At 41.4% G+C, this 18,792-nt stretch overlaps 1 protein-coding gene across 1 annotated transcript in view; it reads left to right on the top strand.

The window, feature by feature from the left end:
* Nucleotides 1–18,792, top strand: part of MED27 (mediator complex subunit 27) — a 1,926,959-nt gene that overhangs the window by 25,656 nt on the left and 1,882,511 nt on the right. The window lies entirely within an intron of this gene.

Raw genomic sequence — 18,792 nt, 5'->3', positions numbered from 1 at the left:
AGGTACACCAGGGTTAGGATGTTATGGATGGGAAATCACAAGGTACACCAGGGCTAGGATGTTATGGATGGGAAATCACAAGGTACACCAGGGCTAGGATGTTATGGATGGGAAATCACAAGGTACACCAGGGTTAGGATGTTATGGATGGGAAATCACAAGGTACACCAGGGCTAGGATGTTATGGATGGGACGCAATTACTAGTTTGGTATGCCAGTGGAAAGTCCTAAAGAGGCCCAACTAATCTGTGCCAAATAGTGATCTCTGAATATGTTTGGAACATTTTTTTGGAAGCGATTTATTTATTTATTTTTTTTATTTTAGAGGATCTTGTTTTCCTTTATTGTTATTCATTAGCTCTCCTCATATTTCCAGCTGTTACAGTATTGCTGTCTAACCGATTTTGTTTATAGTGATTCTTTTGTAATATATATTTTTTAAACTTTGGTTTTAATTCCTCTGCAAATTTTGACAACCAGACAAACCTCAGAGCCTGATTTTCTAAAATGATATAATATTTTGGATTTTCCTTTTGTCACTTTTTAGGAAATGTGTGGATTGAAGTCCGTATTTAATTTGTGTCTTTACTGAGCCTTCATTCGTTTATTGGCATACAATTTAGAAACTAAAGGACTGATCCAGAATTTTACACTGTGTATTATGTTATCAGTGTTTTCTTTCTGAAAGGATTGGCCTTTCATCTCTCTTGATCTCAGAGGCTTAGCATCACATTCCTTATTTTGATAAAATAACAATAATAAATAAAATCAACAGCTGTAATAAGAAGAGCTTCATTTTCCCAAAATGTGTGTTGGTAAATTTGTGTAGCTGGCTGCTTTCCTGACTTTTTTTTTGCCTATGTGAAGCACATTACATTATCAATATTCCAGTCATATTTCCTGTCATTATTTCTGATGATAGAAGGCATCTCTCTCTATCAATCCAACCTGAGTTTGCACATTGGCTATTGGCTAATAGAATGCTGAACCAGAAGATTTGCATCACTAGTCGAGCAGAAGTTGAATCAGGGATTTAAGTATCCTGCTATACTGGATTGAAACGTACAAGCTTACAGAAAAGGATTTTATAACTACACTTACTGACTTAAATGTTGTGTGCAGTCTGTCTAACTATAGAAATCTCGGTAAAGAGAAGATGGTCGTTATCTGTTTAAAAACAAAAGTTATAATATATACCCAAATCCACCATAAAATGTAATTTCATAAAGTGAGTTGGTTTCTTCGTGTGCACCACTTTCCCTCCGCATGCCAAAAGACTAATCGTATGGTGGAATACCGCCTCTATAAATTGTTTGTAAGTATATGTATGGTATGTCAACATGATGTAGAAGACAGGCCTGACAGTCTGATTCTATTCTGTTCTTTATTTGCCTCATAAACTCCATGGGTGGTCGTGACTGTTCACTGGGTTGCTGTAAGAGACGGCTGCAACTCGTAAACCTGGATGAAAAGAATTGTCAAATATCACTAGTTCTTGAGATTGAGTGCATATTAAGTTATGAAAATATATTTATCTATGCATGAAGTATTGAGATAAATTTACCATATTTTAGCACCTCTTAACGAAACATAAAGTCATAGTTGAGTATTGAACCTCATTATTATCACATAGTAATATCAGACAATTCGACAAGAGCGTAAGGGTGGCGCAATTTGGACAGCTGGTAGTATGCTTTTAATGTGATAAAGAGATGGTAGACATGGTGCAATTTATATACTTACATTGTCTCTGATGCTTTTCCTATGTGTTTGTTTCCTGCTTGAATAGCTCAGGAACTGAAGTGGCAAGTTTGTAAGGGGAGTAGAGTGCCCTGTTGCATTTTATTTCAGCTTAAATCAAACATCTGCCTTACAAGATATATAAATATGCACAATTCACAAAAGAGGTGAGAAAATGCTCTTGGATCAGCACTGATTATATATCCTGAGCTCCGGACTGTGTTTGGCCAGTTATTCCTAACTTTGAACAAATCGGAGTTGTAGTAGCGAAAGAAATGGTGTTGCTAGAGAGAGAGTATGTAAAAGTTTCAAACAGAAACTCACAAAGGGAGCTTGGTGTAGTGGATGTAAAGTAGTGAGTTGCAGTGAAAATTGCGTACTTTGTGATTGTTAAAAACTGGACTTTTGTGTTAAGATGGGGAATGTTGCAACTGCCTGTGGAGGAAGCCCTCCCCCAGTAGAATTTTCTGCAGGTACTTCATGTACAAGTGTTAGGAGAGTTTGAAAGCATGTTCAGGTTATTAGAAACTGCACGTGGAACTGTTTTCTTACTGTAAGGAACGTGCTTGTTTAGCAATCCCTGGGAGAGAAGTCATACTTCATAGGTTCTTAGGTGTATATTAGCTTATTTGCCTTGAAAGGCGCCATTTTAAGGTTAGCCAATAACCAAGGGTCAGAATCAAACCTTGTACCTTGAGCCTATGAGGTAACAACATTAACCATTGTGTCAAACCCTGACTCTGAGATTGATCCTCATGCTCTACCAACTGAGCTAGCCAGGCACAGACTAAAGTACCTTATTGCACTTAAAATGGCCATGTATATTTTTATGGTTAATAGTTGTGTTGTATTTTAATGTGAGTGGTTTCTTTGCCAGTTTTAACTGAATTTCATGAGGGGCTGTAACCTATAGGTTCGTAGGTGTTTACTAGGCGACCAACCACAAGGGCCTTTGTAAACCCAGCCATGCACCCCAAATCTCTGATACGTTCTGGTACTCTTGATAAGTGTAAGCAGGGATTTGGAAGATGAAACATTTACAAGCAGGGGCTTGGGAGTTGATCCATTTACAGGTTGCCTGTGACCATTAGAGACACAGGTGCCAAACAAGGGATGAATTTCCTGTTCCCCCTTCACTTGTCTAAGTTGCACTTGAATTGGGTTAGGGAGGAGCTCTGCTTCATATGGATGGGTTGCCTCTTTCAGAGTTAGGGTAGTAAAATGAAGTAACGAAGCTGGATACTGCTTGCTGTATAGAAACGGTTTATTTTCATAAAACAAAACGATACAATACTTGATAAGCGCTTTCGGGTTATTACCCTTCATCAGATAAAGTTTGTCACATCTAAAAACAACTTTTAAAAGACACTCTACCCAATCAAATTCAATAAAAAACCCGCCTTTTACAAAGTGTGGGCTTGAGAGGGACAACATCGTTCAACCCTGGATCCCTATGTGCTGTTAATTCCAGGATCCACTTAGATTCAGCCAACTCAGTGTTCAATTTAATATCACCCCCCCTATGGGTCAGATTTAAATTAACAATGACTCTAAATGTGAATCTGTGGGAGGGGTATTCTTTAACATGCCTATATAGGGCATTGCGTTCATCCCTGTTCTTAATGTTGGACAAGTGCTGGAGAATTCTAACCTTCAACATCTGATTAATCTTTCCAACATAAAAACTCGAGCACGAGCAGCACTCTGCAATATAGACTACATCTGTAGTCCTACAAGTTGCCTTTCCCTTAAACGTATATAATCTATTATTGTTGGGATGTCGGAACTCTACCCCTTTTTTGATAAGACTACAGGCTTTGCAGGATCCACAAGCAATGGTCCCCGCTTTTCCCATAATCCTCCCACTCCCTAATACCTTCTTCTCCTTGCACAACATATCCTTTAAATTCTTATTTCTCTTATAAATGAACTGGGGATGAATTCCCACCATGTCCCTTAAGCATTCATCACTCACTATTATATTCCAATTTTTCGTATGATGTCACAAACCCCTCTCGCATCACTTCCATAGGTGAGTGCCACCTTACGATGACTAGATCTAGTTGCATCAACCACTTTTTTGGTTGTAGTGTTATGTGTTGTATCTATCCAAGGCCTATACTTTGTATATCTAAAAGGTTTATTCTTCTCTATGATGTCACCAACCATCTTCTCACTATAGCCCCTGTTAGCAAAACATTCTCCAAGATGACCTACCTCCTCCTCATATTGTTTATTATCCTTACTTAACCTTGAAATTCTTCCTAACTGACCCTGCACCACATTGGGAAAAGTATGTCTCGGATGCATGCTATCGTATGACAACAGAGTGTTCCTCCAACACTCTTTCCTGAACAATTTAGAACAGAAACCATCTTTGTTTTGCGTCAGGCATACATCTAAAAAGTCTATAGCCTCTCTAGAAGTTTTTACACTAAACCTAAAAAAAGTGGTAGTAGTGTGTAAGTAATCTATGAACAACTTCAAATCTTCATCTGCCCCCTTCCACAAAACAAAGATATCATCTACGAATCGTAGATACATAAATAACTGTTTCTTCCATGCATGATCACAAAACACAAATGTCCTTTCCCAATGCGAAAGTACAAGGTTAGCATATGTGTTGGCACAGGGGGTGCCCATGGCTATCCCCTGTGCCTGCCTATATATGCTATCTGTCCCTTGGAAGATGTTATTCTCCAACACCAGGGTCAGTAACTCAACTATCAACTCTATCTTGTTATGTGTGAGTTCTAATGTTGCTAAAAGTGTCTTTATAGCCTGTAAACCATAATCATTATTGATCACAGTGAACAAGTTGCTCACATCCAAGGTGACCATTAAATAGTTCCCTATCAAATCTTCTTGTTTGATACCACCAATTAATGTAAGAAAATGTCCTGTATCCGTTAAGATATGTTCCATAGAAGCTACATAAGGTCTAAGGGTCACCTCTAACCAAATGGATATATTTTCAGTGACCCACCCCCTGCCCGATACTATCGGTCTGAGAGGTGGGTCAGTTAAGCTCTTATGCACCTTAGGCAGTGCTTTGAAAACAGGGGTTATCGGTTTATCAATGTGTAGAAATTCCAATTGCTGGGGTGTAATCAACAAACGTTGACTCAAACACCGCAATTTACTATGGACCCTATCTACAATTCTTCTTACATCAATGGGATTAATAATATTGTATGTCCCCGTGTCAGACAAAAGTGTATTCAATCTGTTAGTATACCAATCAGTGTCCAAAACGACAACAGAACCACCTTTGTCGGCCATCTTAATTGTAACATCTGTGTATCCACATAACCTGGCCAAAGCTAGTCTTTGCTCATTGGTTAAGTTATAATATTTATCTCTATCCTTCTGCTGAAAGTAGTGTATCAAATCATGATCACATTGGTTAATAAACAATTGTAGAGCCGGTGTTAAGGCCGGTACAAAATCACTAGGCTTTCGCAAGGTAGCTTGAGTGCTGTCGCTATTACCAAAGAGTTTACCTAGCATCAAATTACGACAGTAATACATAATGTCCAATAGTACCTCTTGGTATGTACACATTTTGCTAGGAACAAACGATAAACCTTTATTCAACACTGCTAATTCATTTTGAGTTAGGTGACGTGAAGATAGATTAAAAACAATATTATCACACTCACTAAAAGTCAGTCTAGAGTCCGTCTCTTCTTCATAAACTCCCTGTCGTCGCTTGACGAACGTTTCCAGGGGCCCTTCTTTTTCACCTGCACTGGTAGCATGTCCAAAAAATGATTCTGCAATGATCTCGACTTTGGTCGTGCCCCAGAACGTGAGCTCATATTGTGAATAATTGTGGTATCAGAACCACCGGTCTCACTAACAGAAACTACTGCCATATCTTCTGTAGAATTGGAAACAGCGTTTGCATCATCCCGACCAAACGTAGCCGTGTCCCCTATAGTTTGGTCGGCATCTTCCGTCACCAAATTGGAATTAGAACAGATTACAGTGTTGATTATGGGATCAACATCCTGCTCATGTTGCGTGTTTATGGCAGCAATAGCGAAACCATCGCCCATGGTTGTTTGTGCAGGCGCCATGGCTTCACCTGCCGTAGTACGTCGTTCAGACTGTCCAACCCTCGTCTCATGATGTGCTTTATTCCTATTGGTGCCCTTACCCACGTCAGCCGTTGTCAAAGTTCTCTGTTTTTGCCAAACAAAAATGTTTCCTTTGAGAAATCTTCGTAGTCCCTAAGTTTCCCATTTTCTGTGAGCTTGTATCATTGTCACTGAATGTAGTGTACAGCTCTTCCAACTTCTTCTTACACCAAACTTCAGTGTACTCATTCTCTAATTTATGTTGCAACAATAGAACGTCTTTCCTGAGTGTTTCAACCTCTTTTGCAAAAAAGTCATTAAGCAAGTCCATATACATATAGCTGGTTTTAATGTTAATGGACTGCCATTTTGCTAGCAGTTCGGGATATCTATCCCCTTGGGACGGCATGCATAATACATGCATCCCCCGGGGCACAATGCCGTAATCTAGGCATGCTTCCAGATGGAACGTTTGCCATTGCAAACGCTGTAGTCTAGAGACTTTATAACTTAAATCTCTCAGGTTGTCATCGAAAGATCTGTCCATGGCCACAGGAATGGATGTACCAATTTGTTTCCCTTGTCTTACGCCAAAACCTAAATTGAGCAGCGGATTAGTTGAGGACATGAAACGCTTCACACACCAACTTCCTGGTAAGGTATTCTCACCTCCCTGGTCCTCTACCGCTCTCATCGAGGCACTTTCTTCAGCATGCATCGCAACAATGACCCCAAAAACAAACGTTAAAGTCCAAAACACAAAGGTCGTTGCTCTGCCAAAATCCAGCGAAACGTATGAATACAATCCAAAGTAAAATGAAGTAACGAAGCTGGATACTGCTTGCTGTATAGAAACGGTTTATTTTCATAAAACAAAACGATACAATACTTGATAAGCGCTTTCGGGTTATTACCCTTCATCAGATAAAGTTTGTCACATCTAAAAACAACTTTTAAAAGACACTCTACCCAATCAAATTCAATAAAAAACCCGCCTTTTACAAAGTGTGGGCTTGATGGTTTCTGTTCTAAATTGTTCAGGAAAGAGTGTTGGAGGAACACTCTGTTGTCATACGATAGCATGCATCCGAGACATACTTTTCCCAATGTGGTGCAGGGTCAGTTAGGAAGAATTTCAAGGTTAAGTAAGGATAATAAACAATATGAGGAGGAGGTAGGTCATCTTGGAGAATGTTTTGCTAACAGGGGCTATAGTGAGAAGATGGTTGGTGACATCATAGAGAAGAATAAACCTTTTAGATATACAAAGTATAGGCCTTGGATAGATACAACACATAACACTACAACCAAAAAAGTGGTTGATGCAACTAGATCTAGTCATCGTAAGGTGGCACTCACCTATGGAAGTGATGCGAGAGGGGTTTGTGACATCATACGAAAAAATTGGAATATAATAGTGAGTGATGAATGCTTAAGGGACATGGTGGGAATTCATCCCCAGTTCATTTATAAGAGAAATAAGAATTTAAAGGATATGTTGTGCAAGGAGAAGAAGGTATTAGGGAGTGGGAGGATTATGGGAAAAGCGGGGACCATTGCTTGTGGATCCTGCAAAGCCTGTAGTCTTATCAAAAAAGGGGTAGAGTTCCGACATCCCAACAATAATAGATTATATACGTTTAAGGGAAGGGCAACTTGTAGGACTACAGATGTAGTCTATATTGCGGAGTGCTGCTCGTGCTCGAGTTTTTATGTTGGAAAGACTAATCAGATGTTGAAGGTTAGAATTCTCCAGCACTTGTCCAACATTAAGAACAGGGATGAACGCAATGCCCTATATAGGCATGTTAAAGAATACCCCTCCCACAGATTCACATTTAGAGTCATTGTTAATTTAAATCTGACCCATGGGGGGGGTGATATTAAATTGAACACTGAGTTGGCTGAATCTAAGTGGATCCTGGAATTAACAGCACATAGGGATCCAGGGTTGAACGATGTTGTCCCTCTCAAGCCCACACTTTGTAAAAGGCGGGTTTTTTATTGAATTTGATTGGGTAGAGTGTCTTTTAAAAGTTGTTTTTAGATGTGACAAACTTTATCTGATGAAGGGTAATAACCCGAAAGCGCTTATCAAGTATTGTATCGTTTTGTTTTATGAAAATAAACCGTTTCTTTACAGCAAGCAGTATCCAGCTTCGTTACTTCATTTTACTTTGGATTGTATTCATACGTTTCGCTGGATTTTGGCAGAGCAATGACCTTTGTGTTTTGGACTTTAGAGTTAGGGTAGTCTCTGGGATACATACCTGTCTTTAGAGCAGGTCCTATTTATGTCACAGGCAAACCTTAAGTCTTTAGAACAGGTAATTCTGGTGCTGCTGTGGATATGCAGGAAGTCCATCAGGGAGGGGTCTGACAATGCCCTGTATGCCAGGCATAGATCTCCCCTTAACAGCCTTAACAGCCTGTAGGAGACAGAATACAGACAGGGATAGGGTCTTGAGTTTGTCTGCATAGGACATATTTTACTTGCACACTGTATTCTTTTAGCGAGAAACCTCTTTGGACATTCCAAATGTTGGCTATGCCTGTCTAAGTACATACCAAAGGGGCACTGTATTCAATGACTGGGCTGATGAATGTGGAATACAGTGGAACAATGACTTCCTTGGACCTAGATGCCATACCTTTGTTTATAAGTTGCACAACATAGAATGATTTCTTCACTACTATAGACATGTGATGGTAAAAGGCTAGATTACTGTTTATATGTGTTCCCAAGTCTCTGTCTGCTGGGACAGCACTAAGGTGTATGTTGTGAATTCTAAGGGAATTTGGTCTGAAATGCTCAAGGTAGTCATTGTGCCATTGCAGTTTCATTTGTAAATGTAATGTCATCACATTCTTTTTGTTTTGTATTTTGCATTTTGTATCTGACTTGCACAACGTCAGTGCCATAGTTCAGGTTTTGGAGGTCCATAGATGGTATGTTGAAAATTTGACATCAGAATGTTAGGTTTTGGCAATGTTATGGGCATATGTTGACAATAATGATAAAAATGTCTTATATTATCCAGTCTGTCCACTTCATTCATGAGGGCTGTTAGCTGCAGGTACTAGTCAGCTTGGCACCTTAGACTTTCCAAGGCTGTAACTCCACTACTCCCATAATGCTCTGCAGCTGCTCTCATTCCAGGTCTTGCTCACTGTGCTCAACAGTACACATAGAGCGCTGGCATTAGGCACTTTTTGTGATATTTGAAACAGCTTCTTTATGATTCACTGCAATTTTGATGAATTTCTAAGTCCACAGATACCGCTTGATATGATCGCATACATACCCTTTTAACAAATTTTGTCTAGGATTGAGTTTTAGGCCAACCTTGCATGTGGTAGTTGTATTGCGATTTTGTAGACTACTTCATTGTTGCATTCTTTGTCCATTCTACACTGTCATTTAAAAGTTTGCTACTGTTGTTTAGCTTCATACAAGTTGCATTGTCTTGGACAAACAATGGCAGTCTTAAGAAATGGTCTAGTTATGGTTTGAAGCACCTAAACTAGGCAAGTGTGTGCATTTTGTGTGTTTAGTTGCTTTTCATTTGGATGAACAAAGTATTTTTTTTGCAGCAGCTTATAACAGAGCATTTTCACAAAGAGAAATAAATTAATCCTTAAGGTTGCTTCCTCGTCCCTCTTTTGTGAAGGAAAAAGCATAAAGGAAAGATGAGGAAAAAAGGGAATGGATACTTTGGCTTCTACTCCTTTTGCTAGGTGCTTTTGTATCTCTGTCAAAAGACCCGTATTGGTTGATGATTCTTTAAGTTGTTGTCTCGGGTAAGCCTAAGGATAGAACTTACTCGGCTGTTTCTCCTGGAGAAAATCAAAGTGTACAGCTGCAGCTGAAGTTTTAGTGACTTGTGACTCTGCTTGTAGAATATGGCAAAATAATGTATCATTTATCTCCAAGCCTAACTGTCTCCGATTGTCATCATTCACACCTCACTTTGCCCTCTTCATCCATTCCACACATTGTCTCCACAACATTTCTGTGCACGTCAGGGTGGGTTGAGGGAAGATAATGAGGGCTTTAGTAAAGGATGGAGATGGGTGTTCTGGCTTCCCCTTCTGGCTTTAGGAATGACTAAAGAGACTTCAGTAATTCTTTCCCATCTTGATATCAGCTAGGCCTTTAGCACTGATGGTACCATTGATAGTGTTTACTAGGACCTGAAGCCTTTGGCCTCTCTGGTCTTATTGTTTCCTAGGGCCCGAAGCTTTTGACCTCTTGGGCGGCCTGACGCCACCAACACAGAGATACTGACATCAAGGACAAGAGATTTGGCTTTCAGTTCCTCAGCTTTGACATTTATGGACTGGATAATCTGTGCTCCTGCATCCAGATCATAGCAGATGGAAAAAGCATTAGTGCAACATATACTAAGCGAGCTGTCCCAAAAAGCTTGCATTGGCCCCTCCACATTCTCACAAAAGAGACGAGAGGAACGGAGGGCCAGCCTGGAGACTGACACCATGTGTCAAAGTCTCATTCTCCTTTTGTCCTTGGATTCTTCCCCACTAAATATAATGAAGAAAAGGGCTAGCAAGAGGAAGTACATCAGCTCTCTGGACGAGTCCTCCCACCCTGGACGAAGGGACTGATATGGCTGTTGGAGACCAGTCCCCAGCATCCCCTCCTAATAATGTGTAAATGGAGAGCATGGCCCTTGAAACCATCTCTTTAGCTGAAATCTCACAGAAAGCTGCCTCTTCAACCCAGGCAACTACTTGAATGGCCTCCACCCCACAGATATAATGACTATTTTGGTAAAGCAGAAGGCATGGCAAGCATCCGAACTGGTGTCTATCATCCCAAAGAGATCAAACAAGATTCTCTGTTTGCCAAGGATTACGAATGTGTGAAGAAAACCTTGCTAGCTGACTATATAGCGCTGGGTGTGGTCCTAAAAAGAGAACCCAACAGTCCAGAGTCAGTCTGTTCTTAGATGAAGAGTCAAGGATGATTATGGAGAGAGGATTTATGCATTCACTACTTTTTCTTTCAGGGTGCTAAGCTACACATGCTACATGATTTAGGTTCCAGTGTGAGTTGGCTGACAAAAGAGCTGTGCATTACAGAAGTCAGAGCACTGTAACATGCGTATGGAGCTTGTATTGCAGGCATTAACTGTGGCAGTCATCGATGCCTGACTCAACCATTGAGATTTTGCTAACAACTTCAAGATATCATTCTCCAGGGTCTCTTCCTGCTGGATTTATTTCTTCCATCCCAAGGTTAAAGGGAAACTGAAAAAGAGTGAACAAGTAGGCAAAATACTCGCAGCAGTCTCTTAGACCCAGGGGAGTGACCAGAAAATATCAACAGTGGGATTTCCAGGAATACATGACAGAGGTCAGCGTGGTCATCATGCTTTCCATGAATGGCTGCTGCTGAAGTGTCACAAGGAATCGGTAAAACCAGGAATTCTGCAGTCCTCCTTTTGGGGGAGGTACTACTCTGGAATTAACCTAAGATTGTGCGTCTGTCCACTTGGCTGCTTGGTTCACCATCATATAGTATAAGTGGATAAATGTGATCATATGTAGAGGCTATACAACACCCTTTGACTCTGTCCAAACTAGCATCCCTTCCTCTTTCAGATGTCCCACTCTGTTGAGAGGATGTGGCCAAAGTGAGTTCTAAAACCTGCTTAACGAGAGCTATCCAAGAGATCCCACCAGAACAAAAAGGTTCAGAGATTTACTGAAGGTTCTTTATGGTTTTGAAGAAAACAAAGCTCCTGAAACCAATACTGGATTTCAGCAGATTAAACATATTCAGTTCAAAGGTAAAATTTTGGATGGTTATGGTGCAGTCCATCCTTTCTTAACTTTCAAGGGGGGGCTGGTCATGTTTTCTGGAGCTCTAAGATGATTATTTGCACAGAAAATTTGTCACTGAGTCTAGTAGGCTGTTATTTTGCTGGGTGGGAGCCAATACGTTCTAATTTCAGGTACTGCCATTTGTTCTCGTGACAGCCCTGAGAGTGTTTACCAAATGCACTTCTGCACTAGCAAATAACCTTTTGCCTCGTACACAGACAACCCTCTCCTCCTACCACCCAACACTACATCCTGTGAGAGATGCACTTATCTAGCCACACTGGAGGTAAAGCTCTCTCCAATCAAGACTGAACTTGACAGTCAAGAGGAGAAGGTAAACACTTGCACCACACCACACTCATCACATAGTCTCACTAAATCTACACCACCAAAATCCACATGTAGAAACACAAAAGCATTCATGGAGGCTCTCAATAATAATCTGCTCAAGCAACAGAGACCTCCAAAGCAGAAATGCAAGCAACCTCCACCCCCCAACACAACCCAAATGACACATAGCCCTCAGACTTAGTGTGCCACTCAACCACAGCCAATAAGGCAAAACAACGTACCCAACACACTAGTCATAGGTGACTCTATAGTCAGGCACACTGATGTCCCACTCACCAGGCTAAACAAGGAGAAGGTTACTGTCAGCTACCTGTCTGGTGCCAGGATCCGCCACATAACCCACGCACCAGGTCACTCCACAACAAGTACAAATATGACTCTGTCATTGTCCATGTTGGTGTGAACGACCTGAGACGTACCTCCCTGGACTACACGAAAAGAGACATGGAAGAGCTCTCTGATCTTGTAGCCCCAGGCAGGTATGACCCTAGCCCTGAGTAGCATTCTGCCATCACCCAGAATGATGCCGCAGTACAAGGACAAAATGAGTGATTTCAACAATTGGTTAAGCTTCTGGTGCCATTCTAAAGGGATCCATTATCTGTCTGCCTTGGATGACATGGTCGACAGACCACGATGCTTTGCCAGAGATGGCCTGCACCTGTCACCCCTGGGATTCCGGATGCTGGCTAAGGTTCTTGCCGCCCCTATAGTGCATTTTTTAGGCAAGGTTCAAAAGACAAATTCACCACCGTAACAGGAACAGGCAAGCAAAAACTGGGGGTGATGCTACTCAGTGCTAGAAGTCTAAATCTCAAAATGCACTCACTCGAGGCACTTCTTAAAATGGAGAACATTGATATCTGTGCAGTGACTGAGACCTGGTTCAAGGCTCCAGAGAGCACCCCTGTAGTACCAGGCTATAACCCATACCACACTTTTTGGCCATGTAACCTGGACCGGAACACCAAAGGCGGAGGTGTGTCCATATTCATTAAAGATATCCACACCTCCAGGCTAGTTGCTCAGCATAATGCAGCCAAGGTTATCCAAGTGCAACTAAATCTGGGCAAAATATTAGGGTTCAACCAAACACCCTAATAATGGGCGATTTCAACTACCCCACCATTAACTGGGAAAAACTGCTCATATACCAACTCCTTCACTCAACGCTTTCTGGAATTCATAAACCCCAATGCTCTGGATCAACTTATCCACTCCCCCACCAGGGGCAACAATATCCTAGATCTAGTCATTACCAACATGAGTGACTGGTGTTCCACACCTGAAGTCAACGTCTCATTGGTCTGATCTGACCATAAGTTAATTACCCTAGATATCCACATCCTGCCCCCACCCCCATTAAGGAAACCATGGTAAAAAAAATTCTCCAAAGCCAACTTCATGCTTCTTAAGACAGAAGTGGTGAACTTCATGACACCCATGCAGATGGACAATACAGTTACGACTACTGAATCCTACACAATTGCACTTTATAAGCACTTACATGAGTGCATGGATTGTGCTATCCCAAACAGAACTAAGACGCTATCCTCCATAAAAAGGAAGCCAATCTGGTGGTCCCCTGCCATAAACAAACTGTACAACAGAAGGAAGAAACTGTTGCAAAAGAGAGTTAAATCCCATGAGTGGAGGAGCTCCCTGGTCAGCCTCAGTAAGAACCTGCGATCCCTGATAAAATCCTCCAAAGCTAGTTACGAAAACAAACTCGCCACTGATTTTATAGACAACCACAAAACATTCTATAGCTATGTCAAGAATCTCAATGGCAACTCTCAGATCTGCTCTTGAGTTACAGCACAACGGCACTAAATATACAGAACCAACTGATATTGCCAACATCCTAGGAGATAGGTTCAGTGCTAACTTTACCCCCTCTCACCCCCTAAAGAGCCCATCTTTATATCAGAAGAATGCAAAGTTCCTGTAGTCACGACTGCACAGGTAAAAACCACACTCTCCAAAGCCAAGAACACAGCATCCATGGGACCAGTCAACATCCCAGGCTGCATTCTACACGAACTACAGAATGAACTGGCACCCCACCTAAGTACCATGTTCAATCATAGCCTCACCTCAGGCTTTGTGCCTGCTGAAGGGTGCACAGCAACGGTTATCCCACTCCACAAGGGGGCAGTCACCACGGATCCTGGGAACAACTGCCCCATTAGCCTGACGAGTCTGGTCTGCAAAGCCATGGAACGTATCATTATGGAACTTATAAACAAAGACATTGGTAACCTCCAAACTCTGGACCTCACCCAGTTCGGGTTTGTAAAAGGCAGATCATGTCTCCTAAATCTGATAGACTTCTTTGAAGCAGTCACCAAAGCCGTAGACAAGGGTAAGGTGGTTCACACAGCCTATCTAGATCTTGCCAAGGCTTTTGACACCATCCCCCACTCTGGATTTATAGATAAACTCACTAAACTAGGTATAAATCCCTATGTCACAAGATGGGTTGCCAACTGGCTCACTGACAGAACCCACACTGTGAAAGTAGCAGACTCCAAATCCGACTTCAGACCAGTGACAAGTGGAGTACCACAGGGTTCAGTCAGAGGTCCTTTCCTGTTTGCTATCTACTTCTCTGAAGTACAGGCTAACACAGAAGGTCTTTGGCTAATGAAGTTCATAGATGACTGCAAACTAGGAGCCATAATCGAAACTCCTAACGATGTGGACATCCTACAAAAGGGCCTCACTGAGACAGATGCCTGGTATCAAAGCCATGGTCTCAAGCTGAATGCCAAAAAGTGCATTGTCATCCCTTTTGGTAAAAACTACAACATAGGCGGGAGTATACTTAACACCGAAAGTGTGATAAGAGACCTTGGGACACAGGTGGACAGTAGTAATCACATCGCCACAGTAGTCAGGAAATCCTATGTGGCACACCTCATCAAAAGGTTTCTCATGCAGAAAAAAAGTTATTGTTCCCCTCCACTCATCACTCTTTAGAACCATTATAGAGTACAACACCCCTTTAGGTATGTACCTCACAAGACATCTACAACAACTGGAAAGCCTGCAGAAATACCTCACAAAGAGGATTACCGGCCTCAAACAGATGCCCTATGCAGACTGTCTCATAAAACTCCAGCTTTACTCCGTCGCATATCGCCTAGTCAGAGGTGATCTCTGCCTAACATACAAAGCTATGTCAAACCCAGAGCTGTTGGACATGCTCCACTTAAAGAAATCCGAATCCCTCCGAGCTACACATTCTGGGGACCTAAACCTTGTCACCACAATAAACAGAACATGCTGGAGGGATAGATTCCTGTCCCAGAGACTTCCCATACTCTGGAATAAATAAACTACCTATCTATATCGAACAGAGCTCCTCATTAGCACTCTTCAAGAAAAATCTTGATTGGATGGGAAATAGGAAATTCACCCCGGGGATCACTTGTGTGGCTGTGCTCAACAGTGGTACCGGAAAATAATTTTCTTGGGTGGCAAAAGCCAGGGTATCTTTTTGGCTGGGCTTGTATAGGCCCCAGGGTCGATGGCCTAGTACCTACCTATGAACCTAAGATATTTCTTTACTTGGAAGATTAGCTTCTAGCAGACCTAGTCAGGAAGCACTATTGATGGAAGCAATAGTGTCCTTAATTTGTTCCAGTCTTTTGGGATCACAGTGAACCCACAAAGCCCTAGAAGGAGCCATTGCAGTCACTGAGCTTTATTGGGTGCCACTTGAGTGCTTTAACAGAGTGGCCCATCCTCAAGACAGTGCATCAATTCTTCAGCAACATTTATGGACTCTAATACCATCCCATTAACACATTTAATCCTGAACAGCAGAAGGCATTAACACCTTCGCTTCCTGAGGTCTTCTAAGACAGAAAACCACTGGATTTCTTAGAGCTTTTTTCCGAAATATTTTACTGAAAATATATTTCATTAGATTTATAATGTCTGATAAATGGTGAGAGTTAAAACATGTAGAATGTCATAGTTGTTTGACAATGAGCGATACACTGGCATTAGCGTCTCAGGTTTGTCTGTAGATGCTGATTTCTATGCTGCATATTTATGAAAGAAAAACTGTATTTTGTTTGCCAAAAATACAAAAAAAAGGGGTTATATATGTAAGTTTGCTACATCTAAAATATCAGAGAGAGAATTGTTCACATGTTCAAGAGCTTTCCAATGATGCAGGACAAGAAGGGATAGCATGCTGCTCTTTTGTGATATTGCCAAGGCTGTGAAAATTACATATATAATACTTTCACACTATTTTAAAATAGTATTGATCTATAAAGTCATTTGTGACTGATAGCAGGTATCAGTAGCAACACTGTGAGCCTTAATGTTTTGTATAATGTGGCACCATCTGTTCACCTGTACGTCAAACAGCTTTTATGAAAGTAATGCTGTTATGAAAATATAGGCAATAGTCAAAACTGCTTACCAAAAGAGCATTTTATATCTCAGAATTTCTGTACATTACCCATCATATTTTTCTAACTCCCACTATGAATACACCACCCCCAACATGACAGTATCACACTCTATTGTTGCATTAATGTAAACAAGGAAATATGTCCTATTTTTTATAACTGTTTGACAGCATTCCTTAACTCGAGCTGTAGACATTCCATGCTGACCATTTCATTGTCATGCTTAGGAAATAATGTCACCTTGTAGAGGTCCAAGTTTTATGTATGTATGTAGGCATATACCTTTACGAGGACTTCAGAAATTAGACTTTGAAAGCAGTGTCGCGTGTACTTGTTTCAGGAGTACAGGGACAGTCTGCTGTAAAGATGAGTATACTGTTACAGGATACCACATTCTGCTTTCATAATGACTATACTCTTGTAGAATGCAATTAGTTAAGTTTCAGCTGTACTTTGTCTCAGAACTGTAAACCTTATGACGGCAACAGTTTTTATGGTCCCATTTGTCAGACATGGCGGTTCTGTAGTGGACCCTTAAGGTCTGTTAGTCCCAGTGTATGGTCCCCATATCCACCCTTAAAAAATATCTTGGGTATGGAAAAATCACCTGGATTGGTGGTTGTGGCTTATCTGTTGGCAGCCGATTTACCCCAGCCCTTGTGTGACATTCACCACAAATATCTGTGTTGTCTAGTGTACGTGTTGGGGGGGGGGGCATTGTTTAGGCAGACTGTCCAAGGCTTTATTCACAGGCAGAAGCTAAGCTGTAAATAACATGGCTGTGATGTAGTACATCATTAAGAAGGGAAAGAAAGGATACATTCCTGCCTTTTGCCTGGGTGCAGAGACGCATTCCTGCCGTTTGCTGGGGTGCGGAGATGCATTCCTACCTTTTGCTAGGGTGCGGAGATGCATTCCTACCTTTTGCTGGGGTGCTGAGATGCATACCTGCCTTTTGCTGGGGGTGCTGAGATGCAGCCCTTTCTTTTGTTGGCGTGCTGAGGGACTGTGGAATGGCCTATTTAATTTCATATCATCTCTTTCTGAAAAATGCCCATATTTCTTGGTAGACGGGCTCAGCTGCTTTACTCTGATGCCCCATGAATAGTTTGTCAGTCTTGAAACCTTTATTTTGTTATTGGGGCAAGCCTTATTGTGATCAATTTACTCCTCAGCTAACATTGCATGCAGTGGTAATTTCTCTCTTGTCCTTGTACAAAGACGTATGGCTAAGGATGCTGTAGTCCAGGAATAGCCATCGGTGCTCTTCTATTATTTTGCCTCATTTCTCCTTATTCTGAAGTCCATCCAGAAAACCAAGCAGGGGAAAGCAAAATTCATTATCAGCCCCCCCCCGCATGATTGTTTTATTCTTGTGAAGATCTGTCTCTACCTGAAACCATTCAGGACCTCCTTCACTAATCCACCACCTTTATATTCTGTTATGGGTCTGATGAGGGAAGATTAGAGAGGGATAACGGCTTCCTTCAACCCAGAAGATATATTCCTGTTGATCATAACAGCACAGTGGTGCAGTGGTAGCGTTGTCGCCACACAGCAAGAGGTTCTCCGGTTCGATTTTCAGCTGGGGTGCCTTCTTTGTAGAGTCTGCATGTCCTCCCTGCATTTGTGTGGGTTTCCTCCAGGTGCTCTGGTTTCCTACCACAGTACAAAGACATGCATCTGGAGCATTTCTCCCCAGGCCTCCGCTAAACATTGGCTTTCCTCCATGTCCGACTTTCCTGGTAAACAAATGTTAAATAAAATCAGCTGGGTTAGGGCTAGGTCAGAGGATATCCTGACAACAGTAAATGCATGCTGGTCAAAGAAGAGATTGTTATTTACAGAAGTCCCTTGTTCCCTAATGACTGTGTCAGTTTTAGGTGGTCTGTCATCCAAGTGGTAGGTACATGATTGCTTATGTTTCCCAAAGGACATAATACATTTCCTGCCATTTAGTTTTAGACTGTGGTCCGAGCACTAGTTGTTTGTACAGGTCAGGCTCACTTAGAATCTGTGAGGCCAATGAAGTTTATGATGGCTCCAAGTTTTCAGTTATCTGCAGATGTGGTCAGATACAGACCCATGATGTCAGATTTGACATCAGATAAGTAAATACAAAACAGAAGCAGCCCCAGAGTTGATTCTACTAGTAATGACTCTTAAATGAGAGGGTGCCCCATATACTATGTTAGTAAGCCAGTTTACTATCCTAAGGGTTTATATTTAGTCAGTCAATAATGCCACTGTTCTGCGTTGTTTATAAAAAAATTTGGATTTCAAGCTAAGCTGCTTTTTTAATTAAAGCTGTATTTATTAGCCATATCCAGTTTTAATAGGGG

The sequence above is a fragment of the Protopterus annectens genome, chromosome 16.part0, assembly GCF_019279795.1.
Source record: "Protopterus annectens isolate FY-2018-M chromosome 16.part0, PAN1.0, whole genome shotgun sequence".
NCBI classification, from domain to species: Eukaryota; Metazoa; Chordata; order Ceratodontiformes; family Protopteridae; genus Protopterus; species Protopterus annectens.
The sequence above is the reverse complement of the archived record's forward strand: the minus strand, read 5'-3'. Positions and strand labels throughout refer to the sequence as shown.